This window comes from Nannospalax galili, unplaced genomic scaffold (assembly GCF_000622305.1).
Source record: "Nannospalax galili isolate Female #2095 unplaced genomic scaffold, S.galili_v1.0 scaffold281, whole genome shotgun sequence".
NCBI lineage: Eukaryota > Metazoa > Chordata > Mammalia > Rodentia > Spalacidae > Nannospalax > Nannospalax galili.
This window is the reverse complement of record NW_008349068.1, coordinates 2,906,858-2,931,857: the sequence shown is the minus strand read 5'-3', so window position 1 is coordinate 2,931,857 and position 25,000 is coordinate 2,906,858. Positions and strand designations below refer to the sequence as shown.

The window sequence follows — 25,000 nt, the reverse complement described above, 5'->3', positions numbered from 1 at the left end:
TCAGAATCCCCTTATACGCTACTCACTTCCTTTCTAGATCCCAGAGGTACTCTTTTAAGGGGCTGTGTGTAGCCTTGGCTAAGTATGGCTGGTTACTGTCATATCCCTGTGTGGCTTAGTGTGCCTGCCCTCTACAGTTCCTGAAAACAAAACAAAACAAAACAAAACAAAACAAAACAAAACCCAACCAGGACTGGGAATTACCCACCAAGAACTGTGATATAAAGTAATTATTTCTATTACAAAGTCAGTAACAAAGTAGGAAAAACCAAGCTAGTTGCCAAGGTGCCCTGTGTAAAGAGCAGATACACAGAAAGGACCAGGGCAAGAACAAACATTAACAGAACTAGCCCGTCTGGAACTTTCTACCAAAGACAACAAACATCTTTTGATCTATTTGCCATAACAGAAGCAATATGTCTCTAGACAATGTGCAGTTGATGACATCTTGTCTAGCCTGGGGTGAAGCACATGACTTCTGTTTACAACTCTTAAAATCCCATAACCCTTCTGTGCACATATTCACCAGCACCATTTACCATCACATCCCTGGATCCTTCCACTTTTTATCCCTCCATGCTTTACAGATGCACATATGAAGAGAAGCAACAATAATAATTACCGAAAAGCTCTCTAATGGCAGAGTACGTTCTGTTAGGACACTTGAAAGAAATGACAGGGCTGTAAGAACATCATGCCTGTGGTTCATCAGGCACTGTCAGTGAGGGTCAAAATCACCCCATAATCTGTGGGGTTGGATGTTAAAACAGCTCTGTACATTCCCCAAATCAATGAAGATTTGACAAGTTCTGAGCTCTGGGGGCACAAAGAGAGCTGTCTGTGAATACAGTCATAAGGGTGAACAATGTAATTCTTCATCTATATTTTGTGTGTGTCTTAATTTGGCTATGTATAATAATGAAAGATTGATCCATGAGTTTGGGGTAATTTAGTGAGAGTTTTCAGATTAAAAAATTAAATTGTTTGTGTACAAGTTATTATAGCATCAGCTGCTATTATTCAATGTGAGTTGCTTTGCTCTGTTTTAAATTGCCCATGACAAATAGAGCAGGAATATATTGCCACTAATCTGTCACTCCAGCCTGGCAACATGAAAGACCTCCAGGTTCCACCATCTCTTTCCTTTGACAATTTTGTTTCTGATTTAGAAATCTCCAACATTCATTATATATTTTATTATAAAAAAAATAAAGATCACTCCCCACACTCATTTCTATTTTCTTTGGCACATGATGGAGATTTCAGAAAACTTCAAAAAGAAAAAAAAAAAAAAATCCTTAACCTGTGCTTTCTTTCAAAACCTACCAGAGATATTTCTCTGCATGAAGGGAAACATGTGGTTTCTCTGCACTCATTTTTAAGCCCTTAGGATAAATCACTGACATTTGCAACACACAAACATTATCTGCCTTAAAATGAACATACAACCAACACTCCCTCTGGACTCTCTTAGCAGGAATGTTTCCTGTTTAAAATGGGAATAGAGAAAGGAGGAATTCCAGGCCTTGGACTTTTTAGGTCCTGGTCTCTCTCTAGAGATTTCTTTCCTTTAAAACAGAACATTATAAAAGACAGACAAGCCTTGTGTGCTTTCCCCCCTTCCTTTTTTTAAATTTGTGGAGAGACAATCCAGAGCGAGTGGTGAGGGGCAGAAGCCACCCTGAGCGAGGCTGCAGCATGCACGTGTGGGTCAGAAAGGAGCCTATCTCATCTCCCACACCTCACCCTGTGGCCATCCAGCACTCACTGCAAGGAGAGAGGGAGGGTTCGAACGAGCAAAGAGGGTGACCCCAAGATAGCCTTGTGATCCCAGTGGGCTTCCTCTGTGGGAAGACTGTAAGTCAGGGAGTTTGCTTATGTGTGGCAGAAACCAAGAGAGGTGGCTGTTCTTCATCAAGCCATGGTGGCATAGAAATTGTCTTTTTCTGTAGAACTCATCATAACAGTTATTGTTTTTAATTTTTCAGAGAGAAGAAAAACAAGTTGTCTGTGAAAACACTATTGAAAGTTCAAAGACTCCCAGGAAATTTTTTCTTTGAGGGCTGCTGTTTACAACATTTGTTTTTCTTAAAGTTAATCATTTCCTACACACTTTTGCCAGAACAGCTTCTGAACTCTTGTGAGTGTGATCACCCACCGGGTATGTGCATGTGCACACGCTCGTACCAACATATTTAAAAGAACAATACTGGGGGGCTGGAGAGATGACTCAGTGGTTAAGAGCTCACACTAGTCTTGCAGAGGACCCAAGTTTGATTCTTTAGCATCCACATTAGGTGGCTCACAGCTACCTGTAACTCCAGCTCCAGGGCCAACGCCTCTGGTCTCCATGGGCACCTAAACTCACATACACAGACAGACACACACACAGACACACAGACACACAAACATACAGACACACACACATTTTTTAAAATAAAAAGAACAATTTTTAAATGGAAAAAAGAAACCCTCCTGCATTAGTTACTTTTTTCTGTGGACACAAAATACCTAAAAGAAGCAACTGAAGGGAGGAAAAGTTTATTGTGGCTTCACAGCTTCTGAAGGAGCAGTTCATCATGATGGGGAGGGCAGGCCAAACAGCTCCACAGCAAAGCATGTGGCTGAGCTCATCACATGGTTGTGGGGATCAGGAAGCAGAGGGCTCTCTTGTGGGAACCAGTAGTGGCCATCACCTTCTAGACCCACCCCGGCCAGCCCACTTCCTTTAGACATTATGTGGAAAGTTCTACAACCTTCCAGAACAACACTACCAGTTGGGGACCAAGTATTCAGATCCATGAACCTGTGAAGGACATTTTAAATGTCAAAGCATAGTACTTCCTCATTAGCGACAGAACTGTATAAAGGAGGAACAGGGGGCTGGGGTTTTGTTGTTGTTGTTGTTGTTGTTTAGCTTTAGTTTCTTCTTTTGTAGCATATTTGTGTGAAATTTAGTGTTGGTAAGGAAAGCAGAAAAGCCAGTCTATTCCAGAGCAACACTTACTAGAGAGACTTATACTTACTTTGAGCCAATCCTGAGAAATCCAGGGTAGCTTCCTCAGGAGACTCTGATTAAAATAAAGACCCAAACAGCAAACGTGCCACTATTTCAAGAGTCCTCATTTTTCATGTGACCTCATGAGTCTTATTCATATGTGTTATTATTTTTCTTTAAAAAAAGAAAAATCTCCCCAATTTAAAAATCTTACACAGAAACCATATTTACTCAAGGAAAGAGAAACATGTTCTCTTTGTTTTCCTTCAACCTTTGAGTGTACTTTTAAGAAAACTCATTTTAAAATTTTTGCTTTGTTTTGCGTTTGACTAGGCTCACTTCTGGAAGCCAGAGGACTTAGATTTTGCTTGTAAACTCCTATAAACGGTCTCAGGCATGGTTTTTAATCACATAGCTAGATGAATAAAATAATTAAAATAATGAATGTTAACCATTCCATCCGAATACAACAAAGCTATAGGTTATTTACATGTACAGTGAGTAACACATACACATCTTTCTTTCATGAGGATTTCCTTTTTGTGTTATCTTACTATGTCACCATTTTTCATTAAGCAAACGGAGCGAGGAATGAGAGCATAGACTGGTCAGAGAGCCAGCCCTGGCTGCCCGAAATCTTCATATTATGGAAGGATAGAGGATACTCCTGTTTGTTGAGACCATCATGCATGGGAAAAGAGCCGAGCATTGGAAGGATAGAATCCTTTTAACACTTTTTACCAAGGAATAGGCTCTGTCCATATTGGAGTAGAGAAGGTGCAAGGCAGGGTTCCGTCCTCCCGTCTCTGTCCACCCTGCAGAGGAAATCTCTGTCCTCCGTGCTTACACCAGTCACTTGTTTTCTTGGCCTGTTTTTCATTCAGTCTTGAAATACTTATATACCACACTGTGGCATGGGCATCTGGGAAGATGGCACTGAGCCTCATCCTCTAGCTATTTCCCCAGAGTTCAGTGCAGGGCTTTACATGTCACAGGTACTCCATAAATGAATACTGAATGCATGTTGAATTTTTTTCAAGGGAAAAACCATAAGTATACTCAATAACTATAGAGGATCAGATATGATTAGGAATTGGAGGTGGGCAGAGGAATAAGGGGAAGAACAGATTCCATGGGAGCCAGCGATTGATGATAGTTAAAGACTGATTTCTAATTTTTCCAGAGGAAAAGAAGTAGGAGGAAATGAGTTAAGCATTGGATTGGGTTCAACATAAAAAGACTGTAAAATTTATTAGATTGGGGGTTGATTATTTGTTGTGTTTGCCAAGAATAAGATCATATTATTTTATCTCTGTTGCCTTGTAGAGTACTTGAAACATAGTAGGTGCTTGATAAATCTTGGACTGGAGTTGACCTCATGAAAAACTTGTGTTTAGAAAATTAACTATCTTGCCTCCAAATGAACTGTAGAGTGAGTTTACTTAGTATAGGTTATGTATATTTATTCAAGAATCAGTTAAGGAACGTTTTCATGCTATCTGGAAAGGAAATTTTTTTTTTCCTGTCAAAACCACAATAACATAGGAACATCTTGATGTATATCTCAAAATAAAGTATTATATGGAACTTCAAATAAAGGATTAGAGGGAGACTGTTGAACTCATGAGCAATCAGTATAATCTATCACTTGCCTTGCTTTCTATCACTGAGCTTCAGAGCTGGTTGATGAACAGAAACCAGAGGTGGAGGTGATGTCCAGTTTCCCTCAGTCCCACTATCAACCTATCTTTTCTCCACAAACATACATATGATGGATGACTTTCATAAAAACCACATGTGCTCAAGAGAGGTGGAAACTAGGATTATGCAAACTTGTATTCCACCTGCTGTAATTCAATGCCCTTTCCTTTCCCTGAAGAAAGAATAAGAGAGTTTGTGTGAGTATGAGCCACTTTTCTGAGCGGGAAGATTGAGTTTGGTATAATGTATTAACAGAAATATTTGTAACTTCCAGGTCTTCAGATATCACTGACCAGATTTTACTGATCATGATGTACTTGTCTCAAGACTGGGTTTAAGAACCATGGCTGTATCTCAGCCAGTCAGCTCCTTGTATGATGAAGAAGGATCATTAAAAGTTGAAGAGTCACAGAGGAGAGAAAAGTAACTAAGTTAGAGGCAAGTCAGTATGAAGACAGTTTGTTTTGAGAAGAGGTGAGTTTAGGAGGAAAAGAAATAAATTTTGTGGCAGGAAGTGTGAAAACCATAAGGAATTTATCAGCAAAGAATAATACCTAGTTTAGGTATACACACTAGATTTTTGCTCGGTTTTAGAAAAACTTCCAAAAGGCAAAATATTGTTCTTAACTTCTGTATGATACTCTGTGTATATTAGTTGCCAAAACAAAGCACTTTTTTAAAACTCCTAAGGTCACCTTTGTAGGTTTCCTTTTCTGGTAATAATTGATAATAACCAAATTTGGGGTTAGAATGGAGTCAAGCCATATGGTACAAGGCTCCTAGCTGCTATGTGACAAAGATGCTTGTCTCCATTAGCAGAATGTGGACATGGGCGAAGCTGTACTTCTCAAACATACCACACAGAGTGGGCTTTCTCCCACTGGTATTTGTAAAGTACTGCAAGGCTTTAAAAAAAAGCAGTGCAAACTAATATGCTCTTAAGCTGCCCGTGTGATGTGGACAGAGATGCTTTCAGTCTGTGTTTGGAATTCCTTCAGGGTCAGGTTTCCAGTTACCAGGCCTTCATCTGTGGTCCAGGCACAAATGTGGCTGATCAGGATTAGCAGAGCCCTCAGCAATGTATATTATATAGCTTTGATTTCAGCAGATTTTATAGAATCATAAAATATAATGACCACTTGATGGCCTATGATATACAAATGGTTATGGAAAAATTTCCTACTTTCATCACTCATATTTCCCATTGCGTTATGAAGGAGCACCTTGCTGGAGAGAAAAGAGAGTGTTGCCACAGATGCTTTTGGCTTTTGTTAACACCAAGGAAATGTTTCCAAAGAAAATGAAGGTGAATCTCATTTTGATTACCCGCATTGGATTTCTCTGTTGGTGTCTTTCAACGGCGACAATAAACAGAATTCAGTTACCAAAAACGACATGTGCACTAGCTACTACATCACAATCTGGCAGATCTGGAAAATGGCTCTAAAGAGGACTTCATCCTGTCCGGTGGGAAGTCCTTCCTAAAAATGACCTTGCTAAAATAATTTCCTTTATGTGTGGCTGAGCGTTTTCTAAAGTATCGTGTCAGGGACAGATGTGAGAGCAAAGGTGGGGAAGGATCGTGCGGAAATCAAGAGCTGTCCCCAATGGCTGCAAAAAATGGTCACGGAATCCATTTGAGAGACACACTAACAGATAATTGCCCTGTGGTCTCCTGAACCAGAGAGGTTTATTTAAAGAGAATGCCAACCAAAGAAACAAATCACAACTTGACTAGCTAGGTCAAGTCATCTTTTTCTCTTTCTATTGTAACTGGAGTTCTGGAATTTCAATATCTTAACACTGTGGATTTAATCTCATTGTCATGCAAGAGACGATGGTTCCATTCCAAGGACAGACTTAGGGGGTTGACAGGTTGGGGCATGTAAGGTCCTGAATTCTAAAGGCTGCTTCCTCTGCCCCTTAGGAGAAGCACTATACAGTACTCTTGCCCAAGGTCACTGCCTGTAGATAGACTATCCCTGAAGTAAAACACAACATTCATAAGAGCTGCTTGCCCATGGTCTATTTTAGATTATATACACATTTAGAGTAATATAATACATAGAGTTTTTGTATGTGTTCAAAAAGGATATTCATATATCACTGACATCCACATCTTTACCCTTCCAACTGATCTAAATTAATATAAATTAAATAAGTCACATATCAATCACTACTCCCTTTCCCACCTCCTATTAATTTCCAAAGCCTGAGGGTTTTGATGTAAATCACTTATGATCATTGCAGTCCCCTCTCACCAAGGGCAAGAAGTACAGCAAAGAAGTCTGAAGATTTCCGGCATTTTGTGTGGTTGGGGAGGAAGGGCTTCTGTACCATGGTTTTAGGACACAGGAAGATCCTTGAACTGTAATACCTTTACTTTGAAATTCAAAAGCAGAAATGTTAAGTGCTGGCCCCTGTGCCACTGTGCTCCACCAGCTTAGTAACAAGCTTCAGACAATGGGTTTAGAATTGCAAAGACTCAAAGCAAGCTGATCAGAGTAGCTCTTCCTGAGTGTCAAAGGCAAGCTAAACCCAAACTTAAGCATTTTCTCCAAGTTATCCTGTTTATTCCTTATAGCAATGCCACAGGGTAGCTGCCATTATTAGCTATGGTTTGCAGATGAGGAAATAAAGGAACAAAGACATTAAGTAACTTGATTAAAAGTCATGGGTGGGGGAGCTGGAGAGATGGCTCAGCAGTTAAGAACACTGGCTGTTCTTGCAGAAAATCCAGGTTCAAATCCCAGCACCCACATGGCAGCTAACAACTGTCCATAACTCCAGTTCCAGGGGATCCAACAGCCTCTTCTGTCCTCTGCGGGCATTGTATGACACGGGTGTACTTACATGCAGGCAATACACACATACACATAAAAATAATAATATAAATAAATAAATAAAAATATAAGATACTGGGGAGGTGACTGGAGAGATGGATCAGCAGTTAAGAGCACTGGTTGCTCTTGCAGAGAACCTGGATTTGATTCCCAGCACCCACATGGTAGCTAACAACTGTCTGTAACTCCAGTTCCAGGGCTCCGACGCCCTCTTCTGATTTCTGTGGGTATTGCATGACATGGGTGTACTTACATACATGCAGGCAATATACTCATACACATAAAATAAAAATAATAAGTAAAATCTTTTTTTAAAAAAGTCACAGGGCAAGCAGAAAGGCCCAAAGTCTGCCCAGGCAGACAGACCCAGGTCCTGTTGTCTGACCACCAAGCGAGAGACTATAACCTCTGACCTCCACAAGACCTTGTGTTCAAGGTCTGATACCTTGATTACTGACTTCATTAATATATAAGGGTGTATTTTCTCAGCAAACACTTTCTTTCTTCCAAACTCATGCAGATGCTAGGGGGTTGGGACCCTAGAGGAGATGGGCTGGTCTGAAAAGGGCTGGGAACCTCCATTTCTCCCCATTTTCCAGAGGGTTCTGAGGTAGGTGGAACAGGCACCATGACTGAAGGAACTCCATTGTGGCTGTGAGGTCTGTAAGACACACAGACTTTTCCAATGTCCCCTTAGGACAATGACACAATTAACATAGTGGGCCACCAGAAACCTAGACTCCTCTCTCATGTCCACTCCAGCAGGCATCAGATTCTAGCAAATGTCCGTGTATATGTGGCTGGCTGTGCTTTCTGCTGTGGACTTATTTTAAGTTCAAATCTTTTTTAACAGGACTGTTACAACAGCACTAGTATATTAGGACCTGCAGACAGGCAGAACAAGTTGTGAGTCAGCTTCAAAAAGAACAGTTCAACAGTGTGGCCCTGTAGAATCTATACACAGGAATCTGAAGGACAGTTGGATTTCATAACCATCTAGCCGGCTCCCACCAGCTCTGAGGCAATTTTGAGCACAATGAACTCTCAATAGAGAATGTGGCATGACTTCTAAGGCAGGTGAGTTTGACCTTCCTTTGGGTACTGTGTGAACATTTACAGTGCTCAGGTGTGATGCTCTCAAATTTTAAGTCTTGTCAATTTAATTACTAAGAGGTAGTGTGTGCCTCAATGTGTAATTGGCTATATACTCCTCCCATTTTACATCCAATGATATTAGTTAGACTAAATAAGGACTATATAACGTATTTCACAAACCTCTGGGCTCATCCTCTGCCCTAATAAATGAGCATGCTAGTGGTTTAATAAGAATAAGGTAAAGACAAGTGGATCTTGGATCTCCAGGAAAATAGGGGGGAAAATGCCACTTTATTTCTGGGAAGTATGGATTTGGTATCAGCATCTGTCAGCATGGCTTCCACCTTATCTTCTTTGCAGGTTTCTTCAGGAAAGGCTTCCAGTATCTTTCTGTCAATAGTGGCCTGAGCTTCTTGGTATCACCCTCAACTGTAGGTACAGGGCATTTAAGGAGGCACAGCCTGGCCTCAGAGTGTCACCTGGGAGGAGTTTGAATCATGATATTTTATTCTGCCACAAACACCGTTGGGTGAATTTGGGGATGATTAATTGAACAGTCTTACTGATGTCCAGCATCAAGGTCGTAGGTCCACTCCTTAATTGCTATTAGGCGATATAACTGGACGTGTGTTTGGCCTCTCTGTGCTAATTGTGATGTGGATTCTAGGCATCTTATGATACTTTTCATCACAATACAGAGGGCAGTTCTCAGCCTTCATCTCCCATCTGTGCTACGTAGGTTCTGAGGTTCCTGGCTGGCCCTTTATACGTATCTGGGATTGAGCTGTTGGTCCCACTCAGCACCCCGCCCCCCACCCCGCATCCAGGATTCAGCTCATTATTCAGCAAAGTCCTTTATGGGTAGCAGGAACATAAGAGATTCTATATAATACCACATTCTATTTGGCTTTCATTTTTGCAGATGAAATGCATTTACAGCATAAAGGGTTACTGAATGGTGTTTTCAGGATGGTTTTCAATAAATAATAAAGGCTGTTAAGAGACTCATAAGTATTGGTGACTTGTGCTGGGATCCACATCCTAATGTGGTCTCTTCATCCTCTGGCTGATAATAGTATGACTGGTATTATTAATGTCATTATCAACCTTTTACTTTCAATTCTTTTTTTATTAAAATGAGATTTATCTTTCCCATTGCGCCTTCTGTTGTAATATAGCCCATCAGCCTAGCATCTTCAGGTTCCATCCTTGCCTTTGATGTTGCTAAAATGGAGCAGTTAGCAAATCAGGGCTTCTAATCGCCCAAACTGCTAGACGGCCTATTAGCCTGCACTCCTTGTTATTCTTTGCCCTGCCTCCACCTCCTCGTTCTTCTTCTGTTTCCAGTGTTCTCATGTAGTTAGTTACTTACCATCCTGAGACTTCCACAAGCCCCCTCCACACCCCACCTCTAGTCCCTATAGCAACAGTAATATGTAGGTCCAGAGCCATTGACAAAAGCTTTTTAAAAAGAGAAAGCAAGACAAGCTTTTATTGTGAGTTTCAGATGTTATTTCATCCCACACTTGTTCCCTAACTCCCTGATTTATTGATTTATTTCTTAAACAATTCAAAGAAAATGGAAAATCCACCCTGTCTTCTGTCTTTTTGAGTGCTGCTTTGCTCTTGGCCATGTTTGGTGTGGGTATGGGAACCAGTATGAGATGATCCCCCCACTTTTTAATGTCACATGCATTCTGGTGGTGAAGGGGCAACCTCAGTTCTTAATACCAGTCATGAAACTGCAGCTTTAATAATTTAAATAAAATCTTATCACAGGAAAGCAAATATTTATAAGTATGAGTCATCTAATTTAAAGAAATTAATTAAAAGTAAATGCTGAAATGATTTAAAACTAAAGAGCTATTACCAGTTAAAATATTATTTACCATGTGCCCATGCCAACTCATTTTTTGGGGCTTCAGAGAGATGGAGCTCTTTGTTCTTCCTCAAGCTTCCAAAATCACCAACATGTGTGGGAACTGGGACTCTTTTTGCCCTGTTGTGTGGGCAAGCACTTTTAGAATCTGTCTGAGGGACCTCAAAATATATCAGTGTATTGGGGAGCACGCATCTCAGAGGCAGATGAGGGTGGCAGAAGTGTACTAAGCACTGCATAGACTATAATGCAGGTGACTCAGTTGTTTCTGATCCTCAGTATCTCCATGTGTAAAACAGGGATCTTAAGAATGCCTTTACCCCCTTTGTACTGTGATGGGAACTGACCAAGAAAAGGCAATCAAAAAGATGAGTTAGACTGATGTACTCAGTATTTGTTCAATTTGAATTCATAGACTTTTCTTTTTTTAGAGGTTCAAGGTTATTGACCAAAGACTTAGAATATAAAGTAAATAATTTAATCCTCCCCACATTAATGTATCAATGTAGAAAACCAAGAACCTGCAGATCCATTTTATACCCCCCTACACAAAACTTACATGATGCTTTAATTTCTTTTTAGCTAGTTACTATTATTTGAAATTCAAGTGATTTCATATAAAACTTAAAGCCTCTCATGTAAAAACTCAGCTTTTCTGCCTTTCTTTAAACCCAGGACTTGCCGTCTTAGGAAGCCGCAATCAGCTGGAGTGACCCTTCCCTCTCTAGGTGGGGTCTTCGTCTTTTGCAGGCTCTCTTCCTTTCTGTTCCTCACAGTATTTCCCACCAGCCCCTTTTGCTACTTAGGTGAGTCTCTGCCTGGTCTCTGTGATTAAATCTCAGCCCCTGCAATCCCATATCATCAAGTCCAGTTTGCGTCTTCCACTGAAGGTACATGTCCAGATGTTCCTCTTTAAAGAGTGAGGGTTCTGGGAGGTAGACAACATTTTCTATCACTTTACCCAGTCCCTTTAAATCACTGGAAAGAAATTCCCTATCCAGGCTTCAGATAGCAACTTTAAAGAGTGGGTCATATCCAGGGTGGTTCAGACAAGACATTTTACTTTCTCAGACCTTATCTCCAGCTCTGTAAAGTGAAAGCAGTAGAATAGGTGGCCTTTGATGAGTTGTTGGGGGTTACCATTTCATGACCCTGCCAGGAACCACACAGACTCCAGTGCAGGATGACCTCAGCTCACATTGCTGCCCTTCAGCTTGACCCCTGCAAAAGTGACCCTGACTGTACCTCTTCACTTATCTGTGCCTTGGTTTCTCCATCTGTAAAGTAATATGTGCTTTTCTTCTCAGAAGAGTAAATGAAATGATATGGGTAAAAGCATATTGGAGGAAAGTTAGGATAAAATGAACCCAAGATCTCATATTACTCTTGTGTAATTATGAAGGGAAACCTGCCTTGCCTAATGGGATGAGAGGTCAGAATTCACAGTCCCTGTTGAGAGGCCTTGTGCAGAGTATCTTCATGGTCAACAAAGTAATATCGTAGATTTTATCTTAGGTCTCAGCAGGGTAATATCAGACCTCTGTTAAAGGGTAAATGGGTCCCACTTCTGAGAATGTAAGCTCTAATTTACCTCCTTGTTCCATGACTTTATGAGGAATGTATGTAGTTAACCATTATCAGGTTGTTAAGCAATTTGATGAGGTGTGAACTAGCTCTTTAGTTGTTTTATTTACAACATACTTATGGTTCACTAATATCTCATTGGGGAATTCTCTACTTAGTTTGATTAACATTGGTTTAGTGAAGTACAGTTTGGTAAAACCAGAAGCTGAAAAATGGCCATCAAGATTTTTGCATTCTTAAAGCCATTTGTAAATGTAGAACACATTCAGTTGAGGTTAAAAAAAACCAAAAAACAGAAAAAAAAAACAAAACAAAAAACCCTGCCAGGTGTGGTGGTGCACGCCTTTAATCCCAGCACTTGGGAGGCAGAGGCAGGTAGATCTTTGTGAGTTCAAGGCCAGCCTGGTCTACATAGTGAGTTCCAGGACAGCTGGGGCTACAGAGAGACCCTGTCTCAAAAAGACCAAAAACAAAACAAAACAAAACAAAAACCTATACCAACTGAAACACTTAAAAGTAATATAGAAAATCAAGATGGGAAAAAACAGCTAAATTTAAAACTGATTTTCTAGTGTGTTTCTGGTAGGAATAAGTGGCTGCAGGGACCCTTTTATTTGTCAGGGATAGGTGATCAAAATTGCTTTTGGAAATCAAATACTTAAAGAATAATCCTCTTATCTTTCCTCCATGGTGCTAAAACTGGAAAGATGAAGCTCATGATGTTTAGCTTGCTCCAGGATGCCATCTTACTGCTTGGTCAGTGACAGTGATAAACTAATTCCAAAATATCATCAAACATCTGAAAAAGGTAAGAGCCCCAACATCTATTCCAGAGGATCATGTTGCCTACCTGGTTTAGAGGAGCTGAGAGGCAAAACAGGGCACACAAGCTTGGCACTGAGTAAGAGCTATAGGAAATCTGATGCAGATATAAGGTTTCTGATAAGGAGTGTGGTGGCTTTGGGTAAGCAGAGAGAAAGGGCCCTGGGTGACAAGGAATTTTAAAAAGTGATCATGGGAAGTAAGGTCAAAGGCCAAGAGAAGTGTTCTTGCTTTTGTCAAACTGAACCTATCACAGATAGCACTTCATCCCAAACTTTTATTTCTGAATCTGCTGCCCTACTGTGGGCTTATGGAGCCCTGTCAATAATGCTGGAAAAATCAAGTCGGAGTCAATCTAAACACCATTGGTAAGATTATGTAAGATCATACACTGTACTCTTTAACATCATGCAGATGTTAAACTTGTTTAGGCAAAGTTCTGCCTCTATGGAATCATTGGTCATTATATTTATCTGTTTTCTTTTATGACACCAGCAAACTGAGGATTTTGTGATGGTATCAACTGCTACTGAGTGCCTGTTACCCCTCAGAGCTGGCACATGACGTCACTTAGCATAGCATCTGGTAATGAATATGATCTGGACAGTCTGTTGTGGAAAGGATTATCTTTTCTTTCAACCAAATGCTTACTGGTTTCAAATGGACACTTCTTGTCCCCTACAACTGGCATTCTACTTGGTACCTAGTTACAAAGCCCCATCATGGACACCAGCTCTAGAGAATGAGACAGCATGATGCTCTGCTCAGCAGCTCTGCAGTAAACAAGTGTCAAAACACCTGGATTCAGCTCTTGGTCCTGTCACTGGTTTTGAGGGAGACATTTCTTATGTTCATTTTCTTCATTCTACAGTGGGGATTATGCGAGGTGAGGTGGTCATGCCTGCGATCTCAGCATTTGAGAGTCCAAGGTAAATGACTCCTATGAGTTTGAGGCCAGCCTGGGCTACACAGTGAATTCCAAGCCAGCCTTGGCTACACAGTGAGACTCTGTCTCAAAAAATAAAATAATAAGATAAACTAAAATAAGTAAAAACTAAAAACCTAGCAGACCCTAAAGTGAAGATTATAGTGCCAAATTCACAGGAGGTCAAATTGGAAAATATGGAAGAGCACTATGTAGCCAACCAAACCCTATTCAATTATGTACTATCCTTCCACTTTCTCCAGGCCTGAGATTTTATTCTATCCACCAACATCCTCTAAGGAATGAGGTCCTATCCTTGAGTCATAATTCAAGGCCACTTCAAGGTGGCCTAATTTACTGCTGGATCCCCTAGATGCCAAAAGAAACTCTGCCTTTGTTTTTTAAAGATTCTCCATCAGGATGTTTTTCTCTCTGCCAGTTTGAACTTAAGATTTTTGTCCAGACTGGATGGACTTTATTTCTTCTCATAACCTGAACCACCAGAACTTTAAAAATTGGATCCTCTGATCCCAACCTTCCTTGTCGATGTCCCAGCCTCAGCCCACCTTGAGCTAAGCTGAACCATTCAGTCTGCCAATACAGACCCAGCTCTGAGCATTGAAAAATAACAGGCCAGGAACAAATGGCTCTGGGTTTCCAGTTAATGAACATCTGTCTGTGGGTCAGATGCTCATCCTTACAGCACAGCCTTAGTCTCCTCATTTATACAATTGGAATGGTAAGGTTGTCTGCTTCCACGGAGTCATCAGGAGGGCTAAATGAGAGCTATGTAAAGCACTTAGCACAGTGCTTGGGCATAGCGTGTGTGACTGATAAGACTAGCTGTCATTTTCATTATTATTCTCCCTGTTCCAACTTTTAATTTACTTATTTGTTATTCCGTAACTTCTTACGTGCTTTTCCCAGTCTTCCAAATATTCTCATATGTTCAGAGGTCTGTTTCTTCTCCAAAAATCTGTTTCTTCCAGATGGAAACGAGGCAAGTTATCACCACTTTCCCAAAATTTATGGACTATGTTCATTTAAGAAATGTATACAAAGTACACTAAAGAGTATTCTCTAAACAGTTGTTCTTTTTTCTCTTGTCCTACATACATTCTGTATTTCAAACAGCTATTTATGTGTGGGTCTACATTGATAGCAGTGCTTAGAGAATTGTTGACAGACTTGAGTTTGCTGTTGTTCACATTCTCAGAGAAAAGACAAAATAATGTATGCAGCTATAAAGTGAGTTACAGGTGCATGCATCCAAACCCAAGGGAAGTTGGCCAGCAGCCAAAGGACCATCAGGCATGGGCTCAGAAGAAACATAACATTCCTGGTCTCCCTGGTCTTCTCTTTCATGTGGGATCATCAGGATGGATAAGGCAGCGAGGAAGCATGCCTAAAGTCTGTGGGTCAGACGACAATCAGACTTGGAAGTAGAGGATGGTTTAGTCACTGGCCTGACAGAACTGTGGGGTCAGGAAAAGTTGGCACTTGGTCTGCTTTTTGTGGCTATGTGACAAGCTCATAAGTGAACACGCTGTCCTTCATCTTCGATGGCATCTTTCCTTTTTCCTTGTTCTCAAAGTTGGGATGGTGAAAGTTGCTGGTTTTGCCTTTCTTTTCTCTGTCCTCCTTCATCCTGGTGCTGTGTTCCATTCTTTTGAGAATCAATCCATGTTTACCTTCAGTTCATGAGGTTCAGAAAGAGTCACACCTATACTCTGAGCTGACATGTGACCCAGAGATGGTCAATCAGAACTTTCCCCACACGTGGGCACAGTGGTTGTGGTTAGGTACATACCCCGATAAAACCACTTGAAGCAATTCTGGGACTTTTTCTAAGTAGAGTGAAATGGGAATGACTGTGGAATGACTAAGAAGGGGAAAGATAAGCTTGGTGTGGTGAGCATCCTTGTTGACACCAGGGTGAAAGAGCTGGCCTGAGATTTGAACCAACAAAAAAGAGTCAAGGAGTAAGGAGGAAACCAAGTTTCTGATGGCCGTCACTGAGTTCTTAGGTAGCTAAATGTGGAGATAACCTGTCCCCTGGCTTACTTAAAAAGCTATAGTTACTAGTAAAATTACTTTTCTGTGCTAGACATGTAAACATATTTATACAAGGTAGACAAAGATCTATGATATTTTTCAGTAGTTTGTGTGTATCCAAGGGCACCTGTTGACACGAACACAAGTACCATTGAGTGAACTGCTTAGAGTAGAGTCACTCACTTTGGAAACTACCTGGGGAGGCAAAAACCTTTACTGTATCTCATATTGTTCTAGTACAGCACAGTTCCCAGCATTCTCAGTGTAGAGAGGACAAGGAGCAAAAGGCTAAGCTAGAATATGCTCCTCTTTTCATTGTTGTAAAGAGGGCCTTGGGTGGGTAAAGAAGAGAGCCTGGAGTATAGGATGATGCTTGGTGGAGTTTGTGGTCTTGGAAAGATTTCATTAGGTACAGATACCCGAGCCTGAATTTGAGGCCAGCCTGGGCTACACAGTGAATTCCAAGCCAGCCTGGACTACACAGTGAGACTCTGTCTCAAAAATATAAAATAATGAGCTTGCAACTTTCACAACGTAAGAAAGTGAATACTTCCAAACTCTAGTTCTTTATCCATATATACATGTGTATATATAATTTATATATATTATTTTTATTTTATGTGTATGAGTGTATTGCCTGCATGTATGTAAGTGCACCCATGGTGTGCATTGCCTACAGAGGTCAGAAGATGGCATTGGATTCCTCTAGAACTGGAGTTACAAATGGTTGATAGCTGTCATGTGAGTGCTGGGAACTGAACCTGGGCCCTCTGGAAGAACAGCCAGTGCTCCTAACTGCTGAGCCATCTCTCCAGCCCCCAAACTCTAGTTCTTTAGTAGTACTGTGGGTGACAATGGTGGGAGTGTGCGAATGATTCAGATCAGGCCTATAATCACAAACTATGTCAAGGAAATACCTGTTTGCTCAGACACAGGAGAATAAACACAAAGGAAGTTTCTGGAATGGCCCCCTTTTTTCACCTATCTCTGGAGTCACAGAACCATGCAGACTTCATCAGTTCCTCATCTCTGTCTGCTTCTTTGCCTATGTTCATCATCTGAGATGGGTTTAGATCTGGAACTGCTGTGGGACTGAAGGTCTGGGGAGCCTGACTTATATGAGAGCCCAATCTCATTTTGTATCTTACTGATTTTATAAGAAGAGTAATAGGGCTTGTGATGTTTATTTGAATGGCAAACAGACTATTTCACTGCCCAAGAACATGGAAACTTGTTTCTAAGGAGTTGCACGAGGCATCCAGCTTGCTTGGGCTCTCTGCTGTGTAGTTTTGAAAAGAGGCCAACACCAGAGATCTCTGAGAGTGGAGGTTTTAGAAGGGAATTGGTCAAAGCTACAGCAGTGGGGGCATTTCCAAGAGTTTGAGTGCAACCTGGCAAGGACGGCCCAGGGAAATAGGGACCTCTCTTTTAGTTTTGAATTTCTGTCAAATATTCAAGTATAAGTTATAGACAGTAGATGTATGCATCTTAAAGCATTAAGTTCTGAGATGTTCCAAGTATATGTATATGGACAACCAGAATCACAGGCAGGGTAACTCTTAATTTGACTTTTCTCATTGGTTCTTTATCTTTTCCAGAACACACATTAAAAAAAAAGTCAATATTTGTCTGGAAAAACTCCAACAACTCATGTTTGATAAAAATTGCTAAATCTATTTTTTAAAAAACTCAGGCCTGGATGCATAACAAAAATGGGAAAATTAAGTTCTGGAAACAATTCTTTGGGATAGATACAAACTATTGAAAATTGGAACTTGGACAACATGCTATGTTGTCTCGGTCACAATTGTTCTATTGCTTTATGCTATTTTTTTTTAATGACAAAAATACAAAGTCCTCCCTAAAGAATTTGCTTTCCATGAAATAATTTCCATGGCTTAATGAGAAAGTCCACAAAACTTAATAGGAACAGAATGTCCATTCAATATCACAGGAAATCAAAAATTGCCCTTTCTGACACCTTCCCAGTGAAATTCTGGAAAATTTTCATCCTTTGTGTATTCCTTCCTGTGTTTTTGCCCATATTTCTTAAAATTTAGTTGACTAGCTACTGTGTATCAGGTGTTATGCTCTGCTGAGGACATGGTGGTGACAAGGTAAAGTCCTGCCCTCAAGGCCACCCGTTAGAAGTTGCCGCCTTTACTGCTAGGCCACCAACTCACTCTCATCCTATGTGTTCAGGAGCTGCTGCTCCCTTTGTAAAGTGTAACTATAGATGAGAAATTGGGAAAAGAGGAAGGGCCTGAAAAATAGAGATAAAAATAGCTTAGTAACTATTTTCCATTTGATTAAGAGTAGTGATTTATTTATTTTCCTATCATTTGTCAAGGCTAATGTTCATAGTTGAAAAAGACTTTAAAAACCTGTCTCAAACAAACAAACAAACAAACAAACAAAACAAATTAATGAAAAGCAAAATAACAAACCCAAAAAACAACAAAAATGAGATCAGCTAATACTTAATCCCTTGCTTGAAAAACTGAAGTTTCCCTCAGTGGCTCTTCCTACATTAGGGGAAGGAAAAGTCACAGAGAGAAGTTAAGAGTCAATGCAAACACAATGAAGTACCAGAAGCTTCTACTAATTGCTGCATGGCTTATATGTTATAAAGCTTGTGTTGGAGAAGAGCACAAGCTTTCTGATAGCTATGGCCTTACTATTCGGACAATGGAACGGTGGTTTACCAAGTATAGATGCAGGTAATATGACAGCCAAATGTAGGTATTTCATACTCTAATGCTCACTGTGGTCATCAGGAGTTGGAATAGGCTTTTTGAATCCTTTCCATTGAAGTACCTTCTTCATGAAAACACTAAGAGTAACCCAAATCTATACTACAAATATAACTGTGGCTTCTAAAAAAAAATGAGAACAATATGTGAGTTTGGATATGCATTTACTTCTCCAGTAGTGCCTTCTATGATGTTTTGATGTACAGTGGTTCACTTCAACACTATGCTGGATCTTCGAGACACAGAGCATCTGTATTGGAGACTAGATTCCACAGGCACCTGGCAGTCCCATTGACCTCTAATCAACTGTGCTGTAAACACAGCTCCTGAGACAAACCAGTGGGAGGATTCCCCTTGAGACCTAAGGATAGAAGCAGATGTGTTGGCAAAGAAATTCTTTGCCAAGGTTTCTTGGAAGAAAGGCCAAGAGATTTGAGATAGATGAAGGGCACAGCTGGACAACTGCCACCACATACTTGGTATCAATGTTTATAACTTGTGAAAGAATATTTTAAGTAGTAAGAAAGTATGGGGACACCTGGCCTAGACTGAAAATTTTCAACTGTCTGTGTATACCAGGAAACTATCACTTAACGGTAGTCTCTTCCAAAGCTAAATTGCTCTACTAACTAGGCATCAAATACCAGGCAATGCATCAAATAGAAAAGAACCATGGCTTAAAATTCATAAAATTGTGAAATTGAAGTCATTTTTATCCTTGTGCCAAACTCCTGAATAAATCACATATTTTAAGTCTATTTCAAGGCAATGTATAAAACAGGTTAATAATGGGAAACAGAACATTTTCCACTGCCCCTTTAACATAAAGGAGGAAACAGGAGCCATAGGCGATGGAATATTTGAGATGAAGAAAATTCTCCAGTAATCTTTCACTACAGAACCCTATTAGGTGACAAGAGAGAAAATCATAATAGAGTAATAGCCTTTCACATAAAAGAATTACGGTAAGTTGACGTTAGATTGAGATGCAGCCCAGTCAAAATGAAAGAAGTTCTGAGCCGAGCCTGTCATAGAGTCTCTAAAGAAGGATAATCAATATGTGTTTTCAGACCGTCTACCTCATATGCAGCCCGCAGTAACTTGAACTGAAAATTGGCTTTCTATGGAGATTTATTACAATAGCATTACTGTTCAAGAATAGGCAGCTATCATCATAAATAAAGAACAGGCATAAGAAGATGTGAAGATCTAAGACAGAAGGAGAATTTGTCAAGGTGGGTAAATCATGCACTTACTTATATTGCAAATAAATGCACAGTACTAAAAGCAATCACTCATTAGGAAAAAAAAAAAATCTTTTTTCTTCCCTGGAAAAACCAAGCCAAATAAGCTGTCATGGTTTGAATTGCCCAACATAGTTGAAGGAATTCATGGCCTTCCTGGAACTCAGAAACCAATGACAGACCAGTGGTTACGGCACACAGAGGCAACTCTGAGAAACAAGGGTTTTCATGGTCACCAAATCGGCTGTGGCCAGAGGGTTGGTGTTTATGATCAGTGGTGCCGATTGAGCTTTCTTCCTGGAAGAGACCACAAAGCTACTGAAATATAGCTCAAAGCTGCTCCTGAACCAGGAGAGGGGAGATGAAGCCTTTGCCTCACTTTTACACTTACCCTAAAGTGCAGGAGGCCAAGTGTCTGCCCACGTTTCCTCTGGACATCGGGATCTGTGTAAGTGAACGTGTTTCCGTGTCCAGCCTTGTTGTTTCAGCTGTTGGCAGAGCTGGGGATATCAATTACTCCTCGCCTGGGGCTACTGACCTCCACCAATAGCTCCCCCTTCTCTCATGGTTCCACATTTAAATAAATGCCTAGGATTCTTCCTGAGGCTACCACTCTGGCCTTCTCATCCCCGCTAAATGAGTCATTAAGTTGGATTAACCCTTTAAGATCTACTATTTACTGAAGGGTCCCTGAGGATTCATATACACACGCCATCATTTTTAGTCATTATAAACAGCCAGTCCCAGCAGGATAAACTGCACTTTTAAGGCTACTCAGGTTGACAATGTAGGTTTTGTTGGCCCTGATTTACTTAAGAAGCCCAGGACATCATTTATTTTGTGAGGTAGAGCATACACACACATTTTCATCTTCCAGCCTCTACATTGCAAATATACCTCTAATCATAAACACCTATGTGGGCATCTCACAAAAAAGACTGAACCAGTAAAGAAGGTTCTTACCAAGACCGTGGAGTTACTCCTGACCCATTTCACGCCTCTGACCCATTTCTGTCCTCTGTTTGGTTGGGACCATTTTCTGCCTATAATCGGCTGTGTGCACAATGAGAGGTGCCTGCCAAATGGCCATTTGTGGGTGCAATTAGACACCTGTGCCTTCAAACAAGTTGCAAGCACCTAATTGTGCCTGCATGTAGCCACTTGTGGGTGCAATTACCCAGAAATCCAGGTGTGCCTGGTATTATGTACAATTTGGGGCAGGGGATGTTTTTTAGAAAAGGAGGCTCAGGTTGAACACATGCCCTTCAAACTTTTAGTGGACTGGCGCAACAGAAGTTGTACTGTGTAGATCCTGAGTCTCTTGGTTTTATGGTCTAGCAGTGTTGCCCAATAGAAAGCAAGGGAAGTCACACACATGACCTAAATGGTTCCAGTGGTCATATTCCAAAGAAAAGTGAAACAGATGAAGCTAATTTTGATATTCTTTTATTATGTTTTGCCTGCATGCATGTAAGTGCATCCGTGTCATGCAATGCCCACAGAGGCCAGAAGAGGGCATTGGATTCCCTGGAATTGGAGTTATGGACGACAGTTGTTAGCCACCATGTGGGTGTGGGAATTGAACCTGGGTCCTCTGGAAGTGCACTTAACTGCAGAGCTATCTCTCTAGTCCCTGATTTTAATATTCTTTATTTAACTCAACATGTCTAAACTGTTAATACTTTAGCCAGAAGGCAATATAGTTTATATTTTATAAACTTCTTGGTATTAAGTCTTAGAGTATGGTGTTAAGTATATTTTATGCTTCAAACACATTACAGTTTGAACTAGTCACATTTATGTGCCTTGTAGATGCATGTGGCTATGGCAACCATATCGGATGGTGCTGAGCAACAGAATTATTTTCAATGGTGATTGACCACTCTGATTTTATTATTATTTTGCATATATGTATGTATATGTGTGTGGTGTGCATGTAAACATGTTCACATATATATGCACATGTGTATATGTTCATGTGGAGGCCTGAAATTGATGTTGGGTATCTTTCTTGATTGATCTCCATTTTATTTATTGAGGCAAAGTCTCTTGCCAAATCTGGAGTTTGCTAATTCTGGATAGTCTAGCTAGCCACCAGGGATCCTGTTTGTGCACCCCAAATGCTAGGATTGCAGGCAGCTGTCATATCTGCCTGGCTTTTATGTGGGTTCTGGGGTTCTGAATTCTGGTGTTCATGCTTTCACAGCAAGCACTTTATTCACTGGGCCATCTCCCCAACCCAGCTGCTTGGATTTTTATCCTTTAAACACTTTTCCCAATATTATAAAAATCAAGTTTTAAAGACCTAATATGAAAATGTCCTTCAGTGCTTTAGGGTTGTTAAGGGTGGCATGGCTCTCCATTATAAATTTCCCAGCAAAACAAAGTAGACTGTTGAAGATCTGCCCTTATCCACACAGTATGGTTTGTGAGGAGCACACTGGAATGGGGGGTTGCTATGTTGGACAGTTAGAAGAGGGGCAGTGGGAACTGAGAGGAGGTGGAAGTAGTGGGTGCAGACAGGAAGAAGGAAGACTTTCAAGACTGCAGCAGACCTCAGCACCACCCTTTGCTCTATGCCTCATGGTTGTTGCAATTCATCTAATAAGCATGGCTTGGATAATTTTATCAGAAGGCAGAATTCATTTTGGTTGCATTTGGGATTACTGAATTAAAATTTAGTAGGAAACCCAAGAAGTCATCTTTCTTCAGTTGTAAAATGAAGAAATAATAGAACCATCCCTATTGGGTTGAAGTGAGAATTGGATGTTAGCACATAAAAAACACTTAGAACAGGGCTTTGCATATAACAAACAGTTAACAAATACAGGCTGCTATCCTCCTCCTCCTCTTCTCCTCCTCCCTTTCATTGGCATGATGTCCATTCTCAAGCCCATCTAGAAATCTGTCTCTGTCTCTGTCTAACACACACACACACACACACACACACACACACACACACACACATCTTTACACCCAACCAACACATCTTAGGAGGAGGGAAGTGACTAACTTCTTACAGCTGTTTCCCAGAGTCAGCACCATGTAATTCTCTGTGACAATCGCCATTCACATAGCTAAGTTTTTGGAGTTCAGAAATCAGATGTGAACATCTTAGATTCTCCTACCCACTCTGAGCAGACTTTTAAGCTGAAGACATAGGCATTACTGCAGAATTGGTCACATATAGGTTCAAAACTCTTGTAATGCTTTCTTTTTTATTTCACAAAAGGAATCCCTGGAGAGTAGGTGCTGTACATTCTCTTTCCTGTACAAGCCAAGAACAACCCATTTCCCACCCTCTCCAACAGTAAAGTTATTTTCTACACTTAGGTTATATATTTACAAAGCCATATCCCTTCCAATCAGCCATGCTTCATGCCTTTCCCTTTTACACTGATAATTGTCAGTTCAACCACTCAGAGGTCCTGCACATGGTACCACTTTTCCCCAGGTATTACAGGGAACTGTCAGCAAGACTACTTCTCTGGCCCCATCTTTTTGTTCCTGTAACCTCACCGTATTATTCAGTAAGAACATGCCCAGTTTTCTTTTGTGACACTAATGAAATCCTCAGCTAATTCCATCAGAGGCCAAGCCATTTTCTTTCCAAAATTAGTCTTTCCTCTCCCGTTCCTTCCATTCCTCTGTAGCCCCCCCGCCCCCGAGAAAATCTCTCCTTGTCTCTCTTGGTTCCATTTGCTTTTTGTTTCATAGCCAAAAACATAGAAGGAAAAGGCAGCAATCTAGGCTAGTCTATGGAATCATTAAAGAAAAAGAATATCCCAGAGGAGCGAGTCATAGGCATGGACGGAGGCCAGATGCCTCACTGTGAACTTCCAACACAGCTTCGAGCTATTTCCTCAACCTTCTGATTGAACCTGCTTTCTCTCAAACACAATTATTAAAATAAATGAAACATGATTAGTTATTCAATTTTATATTTTTCTGCTTTAATTACCAGCATTGTAATGATATCCTTAAAAGTAACGTTTCCTTTTACTGTTTCATTACTTTTCATTTTTGTATCAGACTCTGGTGTGTCAAGGCAAGAGGGTATGAGTTATTCTCCGTTGATTATCTGTAGAGAATGCTCACACTGGGGCAGGTGTGTCAATGTCTCAAGGCAACACTATGTAAAACGGTACTTCGCTGATATGATGGGCTAGTCTGGTCACCTGCTCACTGGACAGAGCCTCATTTCTATGAGAAGTGCATTTCAAGTTCCAGGACTCTTGGTATCGACATAGGCTGAGAAACTGTCTGTTTGAGAGTGAAGATCAAGTGCATGAGAATGAACTTGGGCCAGGCTGTGTGCATCAGCTCTAACCCCACTCTACAAAAGCTGCTTCAGATCAAATAGCTTTCATATGCCAAAAAGGGAGCCATATCTTCTACCATTCCAAGACTATCTTGAAATCTTTTAGATGACTCAGACATCCTTTTTTGTTTTAAAGACTTATTTTTATTTATTTGTGCATGTACATGTCTATGTGAGTGTATGTCTTGTGTGCAAGTGCCCATGGAGACCAGAAGGGGGTGTCAAGTCCCTCCAAATCGGAGTTATAAGTGGGTGTGAGCTGCCCAACGTGGGTGCTGGAAACCAAACTGGGGTCCTCTGGAAGAGCAGTATTTTTAACTGCTGAGCTAGCTGTCCAGTCCCAGGTATCTTTAAATAAAAGAATTCATTAATGTTCTACCCTATTCTAACACTTGACGTATGAGCATTTTCTCAATCAAGATATTCATTTACACAAATATCCAGGTATTTTATACTCAAATTGCAGTCAAAACTTTGTTACAAGTTGCTTTCAGAATGAAATAGAGCAGAATTAAACTTGTCACGATAATTCTACAGAGGCTATTATAATTATTGTTGATTCAAATAGAGTACTTTTTCACAAAGTATTTTAGTATCTTATGCCTTCCCGTGACTCAGTAAATGGATTATGAAAGAACCAGCAATGCAATGGCTGAAATGTTGCAAGTTTTTCATTGCTATTATGTGACTGCCACTAGGGAACCATTTGTGGGTTTTGATGTGTGTGTACGTATATGTATGCATGTAAGATATAAATATGTGTGTGTGTGTGTGTGTGTG

At 40.5% G+C, this 25,000-nt stretch overlaps 1 protein-coding gene across 2 annotated transcripts in view; it reads right to left on the bottom strand.

The window, feature by feature from the left end:
• The window catches only part of Pard3b (par-3 family cell polarity regulator beta), a 1,142,550-nt gene that overhangs the window by 5,285 nt on the left and 1,112,265 nt on the right, over positions 1-25,000 (bottom strand). The window lies entirely within an intron of this gene.